Source organism: Panthera pardus, unplaced genomic scaffold, assembly GCF_024362965.1.
Source record: "Panthera pardus isolate Hobbes unplaced genomic scaffold, ASM2436296v1 HiC_scaffold_20, whole genome shotgun sequence".
In the NCBI taxonomy this organism is placed as follows: Eukaryota; Metazoa; Chordata; class Mammalia; order Carnivora; family Felidae; genus Panthera; species Panthera pardus.
This window is the reverse complement of record NW_026526766.1, coordinates 1,098,936-1,114,048: the sequence shown is the minus strand read 5'-3', so window position 1 is coordinate 1,114,048 and position 15,113 is coordinate 1,098,936.

Genomic DNA, 15,113 nt, shown 5'->3' with positions numbered 1-15,113 from the left:
AGATACGATTATCTGGAAGGGAACATCCTGAAGGGGGTTTAGAGAAACAGACCCCTAACTTCGGGCAAGATGCAAGAACCCTCCTGGAAATGGCCACCAAGCGATTACAGGAGGGTTTCCCAAGCCCGCAGAGTGGAACACACTCCAGGCTCTCAAACAAAATCCTGGTGCACCTGCTCATCGCCATCACAGTGGGCTACAAACTTTCTTTTTTATGTGCATATATATTTTTACACGCTACCTTGTGAGCTACAGTGTCAATAAGAACATGAGTATTTAAAAGTAGATAATATTCTATAGTTTAAAGGTTGAAGAGTATTTTATTTTATGAATCAACTGTAATTTTTTTTTAGTCAATACTCACTTCCCACCTTGGACCTCTCAGTTGCTTCTATTTTAATACTATTGTAAACAATGCTACGTGAAGTATTCTGATGTGTAATTTCCGAATTTAACTCTTAGATATGTGTAATTTCCAAAGTTACATAACCACAAGCAATACATAAGTGCACATTTCCATACAACCTTCCAAGCAATGGGTATTTCAATTTGTTAAGTTTATTTACTTATTTTGAAAGAGAGAGAAAGTACATGTGCGAGCAGGGGAGGGGCAGAGAGAGAGGGAGAGAGCATCCCAAGCAGACTCCATGCTGTCAGCACAGAGCCCGATGTGGGGCTTGAACGCACGAACCATGAGATTATGACCTGAGCTGAGATCAAGAGTCAGACGCTTAACCGACTGAGCCACCCAGGCGCCCCGCAATGGGTATTTAAAAAATGTGTTTATTTGGGGGGTAAAATTTGTAAAATTATGATAAATTATAGTCAACATTAATGAGCACTTTTTGTGGTGAGTACTTTACATATTTATCTAATATAGTCTCACAAAAACTTTGTATTTACTAATTTTAATCCTAATTTCACAGATTAATAAATTGAGGCAGAGAAAGTAAATACATGTTGTCTAAGCTAACACAACAGAGTTGATGCCATTATCGGAACTATTTATTTCTACTATAAAATAACCTTTATACAGTAAATCTTTGGTATTCTTTCATGAATGATCTGTTTATTTCTTCCTTCCAATATTTTCCACGTAATATTTGGCTTTGTATTATTGACTTAAAATAGCATTTGATATCTAAAAATATTGACAATTTAACGGTCATATGGCCCAGCGTTTTTTTCCCAGTTTATTTGTTGTACTTCTATTTTGTTTATGACAGCATGATGACTTGAGAGAATATCAGTCAAAATATTTTAATCTCTGATTGTGTTATAGAAAGAGTTGATACATGTTACCCTAGTCTCAACGTATAACATAGTGATCCAACAAGTCAATTTGTGACGTTATGCTCCCGACTCCAAATCACCTTGATCTTCCTCAAGACATTGAATCCAACCAGGCAGCATGTAACCCTGTGTTTATTAAAGGGTCAAACCGGGATCTTTCTCTTTTAGCTAAAAGGACCAGGATGGAATGGGAAATGATTGTTTGCCCCAGACTTAGTTGACAAACAAGCTTGCCCGACTCCTAGATGAGTCCTCCAAAACAAAGACTGCGAAAATTCTCAGTTTTCAGCTCCAGCGAATGGAGGCCCCGAAACAAAACCAAAACCTCATGGTTTCTGCTCTTACTGCAAAGGGCCGGGACGCTGCGGAAAGACCGTTGCCAAGTGGAGTGATCCAGGCACCTTCGACCCTCTAGCCAACCTATTCCAATACCCTCCTCATTCCCAGGGAGGGGCGGGGGGGGGTCCACGGAACTCCTGGCGTTTCCCAATCCCCCCTCTTCATCGACCTGGAGGAACCACTCTCCAGACTGGGAGGGAATCTCCACCCGCCACCACCAAGCAGCCCTCCCCTCGGAGCACTGGAACAGCTCGCGGAGCGGGGTCTCCAATAAACCTCAGCAGGTTCCGTCCCTGAACCCACTCCCCCGTCTGGGCCCTCCGAGAGACACACGCCCTTTTCTCCTTACTTCCTCTGCCCATTCACTTATTGGGCTGAGGTGTCTTAGAAAAATTTCATGCTGCGACTTCCTTCCTCCCCAAAGGGGGGACATAATCCTAGAATTTGACAGCAGCAATCGAAGCAGCCAAATCGGTAAGTCAAACGACCCTTGAACGTCTCCTGTTTGCTCCTTCTCCGAGCTAACTGGAGCTAAGTCCAAAGACACTGATCATTTGTCCCTGTTAGATCAGCTACCACTCTCCTCATGGGCAAAACCTTCAGCTGAAACTGGCAGAACCCACAGAAAGCGCCTACTTCTCCTCGTCCCACATCCAAGGTATAATCCAGGGAAAACCGCACGTCTCCCAGACTGAACTGCCCAACAGATCATTCGAGGCTTGGCAAATGGATCTCATACGGCTTCCTTACCTCAGGGAAAGAAATATGTTCTTGTCGTGGTCTGTACGTTTTGCCACCGGGACCGAAGCTTCCCCTTGTAGACAGGCCAATGCTTCTTCTGTGGCTAAAATTCTGTTAAAGAAGATTACTCCTACCTGGGGGCCCCTCTCACACATGGTGGTCGGGAAACCCACTTCACCATTCAGGTGCTTTGTTAGTTAGGCGTGCACTGTTCGGCCCGTGTGATGTTACCACACTTGCGCTGTGCACACGCCACGCTCAGGTCCTCAGACTTGTCACACTCACTCGTGGCATCGTGAAGTCTCAGCTGGAAAAACTTGTGGAGACTGCCACTGGTCCTTCTAAATCTCAGGTCCATTCTCCGGGGAACTCCTGGACCCTCACCCTTTGAGACAGTCACAGGACATCCGGCCCGCTTGGCCCTGCCTCCTCGACCCACAGTCCGTAAAGGGAGGTCCCTTCCGTTAGCGTCAAGGCTCGCTGCTCCTATAAAAACAACCACGGTTTGGTAGAGCAAGCTTTGCGAGGCGTGCTCCCGGGACGCCGTCCTGCATCACCCCTGGCAACCCAGAGACTTCGTCTGTCGGGAAAGATGCCTCCAGAAAGACTCTCTTCAAACCTCGCCGGCAAGGTGCGGCCACAGTCCAGGGAACAGACTCTCGGATCCACGGGACACGTGCAAAGACGACGCACTGACTGGCCCTGCCCGCCATCTGGTGTGGCCTGGAGGTACGGGCTTCCCGGAACTGAAGCCGACGACATCTGGCCACGCTTTCCCATGAGGTCTGGACCAGGCCAGTGGACCTTCTTCTCACAGTTGCTTCTCTCTTTTGTAGGAAGACAGTGTCCCTGTCTGCTTCTTCCAAGCCCTTTCGCAAGGGCTGGAACCTCTTCTCTTGATTGTGCCTCTGTAGAAACAGCCTCATGAGGATCCTGGGCGAGTTAATTTTCACTTGTTCTCTTCAACGGGTTTGAAGGTTCAGAATTCACAAAAGTCTTCTTTCATCTGAACTCTTAACTGACTTTGAATTTTTATCCAAATTCATGGTCTCTGACCATGGCTGTATTACCTAATAGCAGATTTGGTTCAAAGCAGCTCTTCTGAGATAACAACACTGCTTTATTTTTTTTTTAACATTTATTTATTTTTGAGACAGAGAGAGAGAGCATGAACAGGGGAGGGTCAGAGAAAGAGGGAGACACAGAATCTGAAACAGGCTCAGGCTCTGAGCTGTCAGCACAGAGCCCAATGCGGGGCTCGAACCCACGGACCGCGAGATCATGACCTGAGCTGAAGCCGGACACTTAACCAACTGAGCCACCCGGGCGCCCCAACAACACTGCTTTAGAACGTCTTAGAAGTTGTGTTCATCAGCTATGGTTTCACATTTACACCTGCACCGTATCCTCCCAGATGCACTCGGTTAATCCTTTCAATGTGTGCTGGCAGTGATCACTAGTCAGCCTTCACAGTAGCTTCAGGCAGAAGCTTCCAGGAGGTATACGCGACTCTGGCTTGGCCTTCATGAGAATCTTCTGCCCTAAGTCGGAATGAGTGCCAATCGATATTTCAGTTGGCTACTCTCACACCCGGGAGTCCTGGTTTAGGACCATCACACCACTTGGAATTGTCACGTAACTACTTTTTGTTTTGTATAATTACTTCGATTTTGTTGCCCATCACACCTGTGTAAAAATGACATACACTAAGGGGATGATCCCCAGCGCTGATAACCTTGACAAATGTGGACAACAGAAGGGAGGCGCCCAGAGTTTCTCCTCCTGACCCACCTTGTTCCAAATTGCCTCAGTAGGTTTCCAATCTGTACAATTTCCCTCCAACGTGGGATATGACACCCAGAAAAGGGCCTTCTGGAGCCAAGGGACAAAGGTCACTGAATTTGGAAAACCTGATCAGTGATCAGAAAAAAAATCTTGATCAAAAGGGGGGGAAACGTGAAAATTAACAAAAGGACACCTCACTGACGTGGAGCAAGGCGGCCAGCAGGGGGAGCTCTCCCAGCACACCCCTCCGCGTCCCCCGGTGTCCCTTCCAGACCGACCCACATCTCAGCTGGAGAGAACCCTCGGTTACAGGCCCCGGGACAGGGAGGCTGTTCCCCGCGTCTCCTGCAAGAAACAACCACTCCTGCAGGTCACCAGCGAGAAACGTCACCACCCAGAACTCCCGCTTTCCTCCAACGGACTTTTCTTCAAAACAGCCCCTCCCAACTTCCTACACCTTCCCGTAAAATGTTTCTCTGTTTGCTTGTTGGACGGGCGGTGGTTTTACCCTAGTTTGGTGGTCCCAGATTGCAACTCTCTGCTATTCCCAAATAAATCCATTTTTTTTTTTGCTGGCAAGTAACTTTTATTTTTCAGATCAACAGATATGTATGTGTAATATGTAAAGAATGACTTTAAAACTTTTTAACGTTTTATTTTGAAAGACAGGGAGAGACAAAGCAAGCAGGGGAGGGGCATAGAGAGAGGGAGACAGAGAATCCCAAGCAGGATCAGCGCTGTCATGACAGAGCCCGACTTGGGGCTTGAACTCACCAAATGTGACATCATGACCTGAGCTGAAATCAAGAGTCCCACGCTTAGCCGAGCTGAGCCACTCAGGCGCCCCAAGAAGGCCTTTAAAGACCAAGGCTAAAGCAATGAATAACCCCAATTTTAAAATGAGCCACAGACTTGAATAGACACCTCACCGGAAAAGATGCACAAGTGGCTACTGGGCACCTCAAACTGCCACTGATCTCTGCCCCTCAAGGAGACAGCCCTGCACACCCATCGGAGAGCCCGAACACCTGCACCAAGCAGCCAGCGTTGGGGGTGCTTCGCGGGCAGTGTCTTGCACGCTGAGCACGCACTTCCCAGAAATTCCGCTGTCCGCCCAGGAGGGTGACAGCGTGTTTACCTGGGCGTGGCCACAGCTTCATTCGGAACCGCTCCCCACCGGCGCCTTGGGGCCCGCACGGCCCTCCAGTCCAGCCCGGGCGACGAGGGACGAGCTCCCGACCCACCAACACCACCAAGGAAACGTTTTGTGAGCGAAAGACGCCGGATACATAATAGACATTCACTTCCTTGTGATTCCAGAACAGGCGAAACGAACCGAACCACGGTGGCCTCCTCGGCGGGAAGGGGACAGGCCGTGCCTGCAAAGGGCCCGGCGGAGCTTTCCGGGGACGCCACTATTCCCGATTGTCCGTGTATACGCTTCTCCAGTTGTACGAGTCACAACCGAACGCTGACATCCGGGGGCCCCGTCCCGCCCCGTCCAGCCCGGTCCCCGGGGGGTCACGTCCCAAGCCGGAGCCCTGAGAGGCAGGCCCTGGGGCCGGGCCCGGCCTGGCGAGGGACTCACCGTCTTGCCAGAGGAGACGCTGAAGACCTTGGGCAGGTCGGGGATGGCCTTGGGGGTGGCGCCCCCTCTGCTGCAGGGCAGACGGGCAGGCGGCCGGGCCTGCGTCCAGCCTCCCGGAGGCTCCGCCAGCTCCCATCTAGCCGGGGGGGGGGGGGGGGGGGGGGGGGGGGGGGGGGGGTCACGTGGGCACGCCTGCCATTGTCAACCTTGCAAGTAAAAACGCCGGTTACTTTACCAGCAAAAACAAGGGCTGATTCGGAAAGAAGAAGAGAATTGAACCCAGGACGACACGCGGCGGCAAAACCGTAGGCGAGTCTGGGCAACAGGGGACAGGTGCGCTTTTTTGAGGAGAGAAGAGGTGGCTTGGGAAGGTCGTTATGAACTCAACGTCCATTGGAGGACACCGGGGAGTGTGGTGGCTTCTCATTGGCGGAGCTGCTGGCGGCCTCTTCCCGTGGGGTCTGCGACCGACCCCCACTGGTGGGGCCTCCTGACTCCAGCTTGTGCCCTTTCCTGCTACTAATGTTTACACTGCAAAGGAAATGGGGAGATGGGTCTTTTTGGGGGTAATCCAGGGAAAATGGAGGGGGTTCTGTTACTAAAAGTCAGGAGAGAGCATGGATATGCAGTGGAAGTGTCTGCTCCAGGGACAACATATTCAGCCTGGGCGATGGGTCAAGACTGGGTGGATTCTGTACCGCATTTCCCAGCCTCTCTCGAAGTGAGGAGTGGCCCTGGGGGCTAGAAAGCCGTCTGCTGGGGACATTCAGGGCCTTTGCTTTCAGGAGAAAATGGGAGTACATATGGCTAGTGGCTCCTCCCTGTTTCTCCTGGCCTGCACACAGACGTGATGCCTGGAGCTGTGGCAGCTGCGCTTTGACCATGAGGCAAGAACCCTGTGGAGAAGGCCAAGAATATCCCGAGCCACTTTCCAGAAAAATCAAGTCTGTGAAGGAGAGAGCAGCTGCCCAGGTCTGATCTAGTGATGGGATCTGAGAATCTGGTTTGTGCCATGAGTTCTCTGGCCGCCGTCAGGCTGCAGGCCAGCGGGGGAGGACACGGTTGCAGGCCCAGCACTTGTGATGCTGCCTTCACTACTTCCCTGACGTTGCGGGGTGAGGGCGAGCATCTCCCTGCCTGTCGTCTGTGTGACCACAGGCTCGTGCTGCCCCTGGGGCCCGTCTGCCAGGAGTCAGGGTGCCCCCTCCATCCCTGGCTGGGCTGGGCCAGGAGCCAGTGTAGAGGGAAGGAAGACAAAGGTCACCTACAACCATTCTATCAGAACATGTGTTTTAAGCAATTTCTGGAAAGCGTAAGAATGGCAGAGAAATAAACACTGCCATTTTCAAACATGACTAGAAGCTTTTAAAGAGAAGGAGCTTCTGAGGTCCTCCGTGGATGTGTTTTAGACACCCAGGGCGAGGGCGGGCAGTGCAAGCAGACCTCGTGTTGGTGGCTTCCTGTCCACTCGCCCGGGGTGGCCTCGAAGACCCCACCTGGCCCCGCTGAGGCTGGTGACTCTGCCTCGCTGGCCTCGGTGGCAGTGTGCACGGTGCCGAAGGGGGAGCTGGCGCCCCAGTGGGGGAGCTGGGCACCGGGGCCAGTGGCCACAGGGGAGAGGTGAGCCCCGGGTCAAGGAAACCTGACACAGGACCACCTGCAGGAGCTCCCCGTGTCGCTGGGTCAGAACCCTGTTACACAACACCACCCCCCAGGCCAGTCATCATGCCCGCTCTCTGGAGGCTCAGAGCAGGTGCGCGGAGGCGTCAAAGGGCAACGACTCACACAGTGAGGGGGAACAGGGGGTGTCTCAGCCCCCCCTTTCCCCCCTCCCTCTGTCTCTCTTCATCTTTCTCTCTCCCTGTCTCTCCTTCTCTGTCTCTATCCTTATCTGTCTCTCCCTGTCTCTCTCTGTCTCTCTGTCCCCATCCCCCCTTGTTTCCATCTTTCTCCTCCCCTCTTCTCTTCTGAATCTTTCCTGTGTCCTAAGTGTCTGTGACGGCGAACACGGGCCGTGGGGTGAGGCAGCGATCTCGTGTCCCCTCGCTGCCAGGCGGTGGTGGATGGGAAGTGGCTCCACGTTGGAAGGACAGCTTACCCGGCCAAGACCCTGAGTACAGCGCCCCACAGCCTCCCTCCGACCCGTGGAGCCAGACGGACCGTCACGTGTGGACCCTGGCCCAGAGCCCACGGTGATCAGGCTGCAGCTTCCGGCTCCCCCCACGACTGTCCGTCTCAGGTCTCCGGCCTCCGGACCCGCCCCAGGTTCCACGGGCCCCGAGCCAAGGCCAAGCGCCTCGGGGACGTTGGGCACACCACAGCCTGGCCACTGTCAGACAGCTCCCCCTGCTGACACCCATGGCCCTCCCTGGCCCTCGGTCTTTCCAGGGCATGTCAGCCACCCTGTCGTCTCCTCCCTGGGAGCTACCAGTGCAGCTCCCGGCCCCCACCCGGCACAGTGACTCTGGCCACCCGACTCCCCCCGGGCTGGTCTGAAGTCTGAGCTCTGATGCTGGCCCTGATTCCCGTCCTGTGAGCACGGCCCGCACCAGTGTGGAGCTGGGGGACCCCCACCCGCTCACAGCCACCACGTGAGACACTCTGGGGGCCTCTAGGGTCTCAAGCCTCCCCTCCACCCCACCCGCTGTACCACCTCTGGGCCTCAGTTTTCCTCGTCCGTAAAATGGGATAACGGCATCTACATCCTGGCTTGTTGTGGGGGCTACGTGCAGGCTGGCCCCTCCTACTCCAGGACGCCAGGGTCAAGGTCAGCGCTCCTCAGCACCCAGGCTCAGGGACAGGGCTCCATCATGGGGTCTCCCCTATAAGGTTCAGAGAAGTAAACAATGGCCTGAGGGCCACATGAGCATCCAGGGCCAGTGAAGTGGGGGGATGTCCCCAGCCTTAGGGGGGGAGGTCTGGTTTTGGGCTGAGTGGGCAGCTCCCAGGAGCCGGGGGGGACATAGGACCCGACTCCTGTGCTCTCCAAAGCATCCCCACTCCTGCCTGGCCCGTGTCCCCGCCTGCACCCACTCCTGGGGAAGCTTCAAATGCTGGGAAGATGTCACCGGCTGGGGACAGTGAAGCCAATAGGACATGCCTTTGATTAGGGATCAAAAGCACCAGCATCACCTTTTAAGTCTCTTGTTTTACGTTTTCGTCTGCTTATGGGATAGTGGGGAGGGTACACGAAGAACCGTCTGTGACAGACACGGTACGAGGCCCGCAGGCCTACAAAGCCGCCGTGTGCCCACTGGAGAGAGCTTGCCAGCCAGCAAAGGTAGAGAGAGGAAGACCCCATCCTGCCCCCAGAGGAAACCTCAGCATCTCAGCATCTCTGTGTCACCGTTCACCCTCCCTGCAGTGATCTCACCCGTGGCCTTTCCCCCAGCACCACGGCGTCTGCTGTGAGGGGCCGTCCTGGGCGCTGGTGTGGTGCTGTGGCTGCACCACGGGCCTCCCCGGACGGACCACCCGGACGGGCCACCCCAGATAGGCCACCCCAGACGGGCCACCCCCCTGGGCTTCCCGGATAGGCCACCCCGGACGGGCCACCACTCGGGCCTCCCAGACAGGCCACCCCGGGACAGCCCACCCCAGACAGGCCACCCCCTGGGCCTCCCGGACAGGCCACCTCAGATAGGCCACCCCAGATGGGCCACCCCAGATAGGCCACCCCGGACAGGCCACCACCCAGGCCTCCCGGACAGGCCACCCCAGACAGGCCACCTAGACGGGCCACCCCAGACAGGCCACCCCAGATAGGCCACCCCCTGGGCCTCCCGGACAGGCCACCCCAGACAGGCCACCCCAGACGGGCCACCCCCTGGGCTTCCTGGACAGGCCACCCCGGACAGGCCAACCCCGGACAGGCCACCCCAGACGGGCCACCCCCTGGGCTTCCCGGATAGGCCACCCCAGATAGGCCACCCTGGACAGGCCACCCCAGATGGGCCACCCCCCCGGCTTCCCAGATAGGCCACCCCGGATGGGCCACCACCCAGGCCTCCCGGACAGGCCACCCCAGACAGGCCACCTGGACGGGCCACCCCAGACAGGCCACCCCAGATAGACCACCCCCCTGGGCCTCCCGGACAGGCCACCCCGGATGGGCCACCCCAGATGGGCCACCCCCTGGGCCTCCTGGACAGGCCACCCCGGATAGGCCACCCCAGATGGGCCACCACTCGGGCCTCCTGGACAGGCCACCCCAGACAGGCCACCCCCTGGGCCTCCTGGACAGGCCACCCTGGACGGGCCACCCCAGATAGGCCACCCCGGACAGGCCACCACTCGGGGCCTCCTGGACAGGCCACCCCAGACAGGCCACCCCCTGGGCCTCCTGGACAGGCCACCCCGGATAGGCCACCCCAGATGGGCCACCACTCGGGCCTCCTGGACAGGCCACCCCGGACGGGCCACCCCAGATAGGCCACCCCAGATGGGCCACCTCCCCGGCTTCCCAGATAGGCCACCCTGGACGGGCCACCACTCGGGCTCCTGGACAGGCCACCCCAGACAGGCCACCCCCTGGGCCTCCTGGACAGGCCACCCCGGACGGGCCACCCCAGATGGGCCACCCCCTGGGCTTCCCAGATAGGCCACCCCAGACAGGCCACCCCCTGGGCCTCCCAGACAGGCCACCCTGGACAGCCCAATCCAGACGGGCCCACCCCAGATGGGCCACCTCCTGGGCCTCCCGGACAGGCCACCCCGACAGCCCACCCCAGACGGGGCCACCCCAGATGGGCCACCTCCTGGGCCTCCCAGACAGGCCACCCTGGACAGCCCACCCCAGACGGGCCACCCCAGATGGGCCACCCCCTGGGCCTCCCGGACAGGCCCCACCCCAGACAGGCCACCCCAGACGGGCCACACCCCTGGGGCCTCCTGGACAGGCCACCCCCGGACAGGCCACCCCAGATAGGCCACCCCAGATGGGCTACTCCCTGGGCCTCCCCGGACAGGCCACCCCAGACAGGCCACCCCCTGGGCCTCCCCAGACAGGCCACCCCAGACAGCCCACCCCAGATGGGCCACCCCAGACGGGCCACCCCGCTGGGCCTCCTGGACAGGCCACCCCGGACAGGCCACCCCCAAATAGGCCACCCCAGATGGGCCACCCCCTGGGCTTCCCGGACAGGCCACCCCGGGACAGCCCACCCCCAGACAGGCCACCCCCGGACAGGCCACCCCAGATAGGCCACCCCAGATGGGCCACCCCCTGGGCTTCCCAGATAGGCCATCCCGGACAGACCACCACCCAGGCCTCCCAGACAGGCCACCCCAGACAGGCCACCCCGGATGGGCCACCCCAGACAGACCACTCCAGACAGGCCACCACCAGGGCCTCCCCTGGCATCTGCTACGTTGCCTACAATTCTTTGTTCCTTCAGACAATGCCGCGGTGAACTGAACCCACGTTAGCCATGTTAAAGGATATGTCCTTAGAACAGACAGCACATTGGGGGTCAGGATCTAGGACTATAGTGAAGGCCTGGATGTATAATCACCCACACAGCCGTGCAGACAAGCAGCTGTGTTTATGGTTGTCTTCTAGCAACTATGGAAGTTTTGGACACATTCAGGCTTGTTTTTTCAAAAAAAGGTTTTTCGATATTCTATAGGAAGTAAAAAGCTGTGAATCATGGTTTCAATATGTCTTCGGCTCTGAGGTTATTTTTTAAAAATAAGTAGTGGCCATCCAGGTTTCTTGTGATTCACAGAGGCGGAGACAATGGTGAGTTTATACCATTATGCTCTTGGCCACGTAGGTGCAACTATTCTCACCACTGGAAGGGACAGGAGGTGACCTGGCATTAGGGTGGAATACGCTGGGTCCCTCCGTGACAAGCACATCACACGTGCTGAGTGCGACACCAAATCCTACTGGGCCGGCCTCCCAGATGCTGGGGGTTATCTGACACCACAGAGCAGCTTGGCCTCGGGACCCAAATACAGTTTTAGTATCGCTGTGAGACAGATGGCCCTAAGAGTTAGTGGCTTAAAAAAGCTAGTAATCAGGGGGGCACCTTGGTGGGTTGGTCGGTTAAGCATCCGACTTCGGCTCAGGTTTGTGATCTCACGGTCCGTGGGTTCGAGCCCCACGTCGGGCTCTGTGCTGGCGGCTTGGAGCCTGGAGCCTGCTTCGGATTCTGTGTCTCCCTCTCTCTCTGCCCCTTCCTCTCTCTCTCTCTCTCTCTCAAAAAAAAAAATTAAAAAACAATTTTTTAAATGTGTTCTTTAAAAGTCATAAAGATGTGCAAAGACTTAGGTGTACCAGAGGGTGGCCATTGCAAAAGGAAAACATAAAAGTTCATGAGAAAGTTACGATTATGACCACAAAATAGAATTTTTACTATGCGGAAAGATGTGTTCCTAACACATAATTAAGTGACATATAACATCAGTAGAATGATTCTGTTCTGTAAAGATCATGTCTTTATGTAAAAGCATAGGAAAGGTGTGAAAGGCTGCACGTCTGGGGGTGGTTTCAATTACAGTAGACGTGACCACGCGTTCCCCTCCCACGGGGTGGAGCTCCCTCTCCCCGCCACGCTGATCTGGGATCGGCCCTCTCACTTACTGGTGGTCAGCGGACGTGGCCGCAGCCTCAGTGGCTGGCTCTAGGCCTGGGCATTAGGAGGGCTTGCATATGCCCTGTTCGCCAGTCTGGGGGCTCCGGACCCCCAACAGGAGCGGGGGGGGGGGGAGGTCATGCACGGGGAGGGGGTCACCCAGAGCATCCGCGGCTGAGCCCCAGATGCAAAAGCAAGACCCTCACCCACGACGAGGCCCCAAAGTGGCTTCACCGGTGACGCTCATTGGGAAACGCCCCCTGCTCCACAGCAGGGAGTCATTCCCGCTTCTACCCTTACCTTTGCTTTCTTTCTTTAAAAGATTGTATTTACTTAAGTGATCTCTACACCCAAGCAGGGCTTGAACCTACAACCCCGAGGTCAAGAGTCGCAGGGTCCACCGTCTGGGCCAGCCGGGCACCCCTCTTACCTTCCCTTTCTAAATTCTATTTAATATTATGTTGCTTAATTACTACATTAGTTTATTATTTATGTATTTTATTAACTATTATTTAGATTATACTGTATTTTAGCATTTGCATAAAATTTTAATGTTTATATGTTTTATATAAATGTTGTAAATCATTTTATATAAAGAATGTTTGTGGGACGCCTGGGTGGCTTAGTCAGTTGGACGTCCGACCTTGGCCAGGTCATGATCTTGTGGTTGTAGGGTTCAAGTCCCACGTCGGGCTCTGTGCTGACAGCTCGGAGCCTGGAGCCTGCTTCGGATTCTGTGTCTCCCTCTCTCTCTGCCACTCCCCTGCTTATGCTCTGTGTCTCTCAAAATAAACATTTAAAAAAATAAAAGGAAGAACGTACGTTGGTGTGTGTGTGTGTGTGTGTGTGTGTGTGTGTAACAAGCTCTTGCAATGTTAAAAAGAAAATCTTGCCCTTGAGGCCAGCCTATCTCCAGCCTCAAACAGACACTGGTAACTTGTGATCATGACAAAGCATATTTCGATATTCTGTCCTTTCTCTGAAGTTTATGTTGTGAGCACTGTTCTGTGTTACTAGGTGTCCTTCACCAGTGACGTTTACCGTGACGGACAGGCTCTCTCAGCACGAGGGTGGTCACCTGGTACGTCCGTGTGTTTCCCCGTTAGAAATTTATTTCGGATTGTCATGTTCAGTGACTACCGGACGATGACTGTGCTCGTGCATATACATGTTGTTTCCCAAAGACACAGTCAGACACATGCAATCTAGTAGAATGGACATTCTTTTCTAGTCCCCCTGATAGGTTTGTGACTGTTTGCCTTCCAGAAGGTGTCGGCCACTGCATCTGTCTGCCCGCCTGCGGCAGAGGACACAGAGCACACCCACCCGCGTCCCTCAGGACATGAGCTCAGGCTTTATTCTGGGGGGCAGTTTGCTCAGCCCACCCTGCAGCAAGCTGCCGCCAGTGAAATGTACACACAATTCATTGAGTCGTCCGCAAAGCTCCTTAAGGGGAGGACAGACAACGGGAAACGAGCCCCCTTTTGCCTGCTTCTTGCATGGATGGTGGGATCTCCAGCAGCCATCTTGGGCCATGAGGCTACTCTGAGGATGGAAACTCCACATTATGCAAGACAGAGAAGAAAAATCCCCGATAACAGAGTGGAGGAGTCGTGCTAGCCTTGGATTTCCTAATTCCAGCCTTGTTTCATTTAGAGGGAAAATCCTGCATGAGTTAAGTCTTTGAGCTTTAGATCTGTTACTAGCACCCAAGCTACTTAACCTCTTCAGAACATTATTGGCGTTGGTCTCAGCACATTAAAATTTTAAACATTATTTATAGGTATCAAGTGGGAACTTAACAGTTGCTTACTCGGTGTCTTTTCGGAGGGAATTTACAGGCAAAAGAAGCAGCACAAGCAAAGCTATACACGCTGGAAGGGAGAGCCATTTCCAGAGAGACAGACGTCTCTCCTTGGAGTGAGGCCACCTGCTATCGTCTCACTGAGGGTCAGGTGAGGGGTCAGTTCATAGGGAACCACTGAGGTAAGCACCCTGACTTAACCACTTCCCTGTTTCCATTCTCTTCCTTCCTCCTCGTCCCCTCATCCCTCCCCCCTCTCTCCTCCCGCCCTCCCTCTCCCTCCACTATCTGTCCCCCTTCCCCAACCCCCCCTCCCCTCCTCCTTTCCCTGCCCTCCCTCCAGAGTCCCCGCCCCTTCCCTCCTTCTCCCTCTTTCTCTCCCTCCCTTCCCTCCCTCTCTCCCTCTCCCCCCTCCCTCCACCATCCCACCCGCTTCCCATGCCCCCCTCCTCCTCCCCCCCTCCTCCCCACCCCTCTCCTCCTTCCTCCCCCCCCCTCCTCCCTCTCCCAGCCCTCCTCCCCCCACCCAGTCTAACAGTTCCAGCAGGAGAGAGGGAACAAGGAGTCCCCTGCCAGGACAGAGTGAGTAACTCACCATGAATATGAACAGGTTGCACAGAGAAGGAACCGGCAAACCGACACCCTCCAAGCAGGAGAGGCCCAGCCCTGCTGGCGCTCCGTGAAAGGCTATTTCTGTCCTCCCGAGTTCTGGCGGAGACACGGCATCTACTCCGATAAATGCCCCTTTGTGCTGGAAGGGTTTCCATTAGCTCGTGAGATGCCCTCACGGAGAGCCTGCTGCATGCTGCCCGGGGCTCTGCCCAGCAACGGGCCTGCCGGGGCCTGGCCCGCTGCCCGCCCGCACTCCAGCAGAGCCGGGGACGGGAGACGTGGCGCTTTGGGGAACGACCCCACAGACCGCTGGCCTCTGCAGCGCAAACGACATCCGCAGGGCCGGGCCGGGCTGTCGGCCCCCACGGAGAGG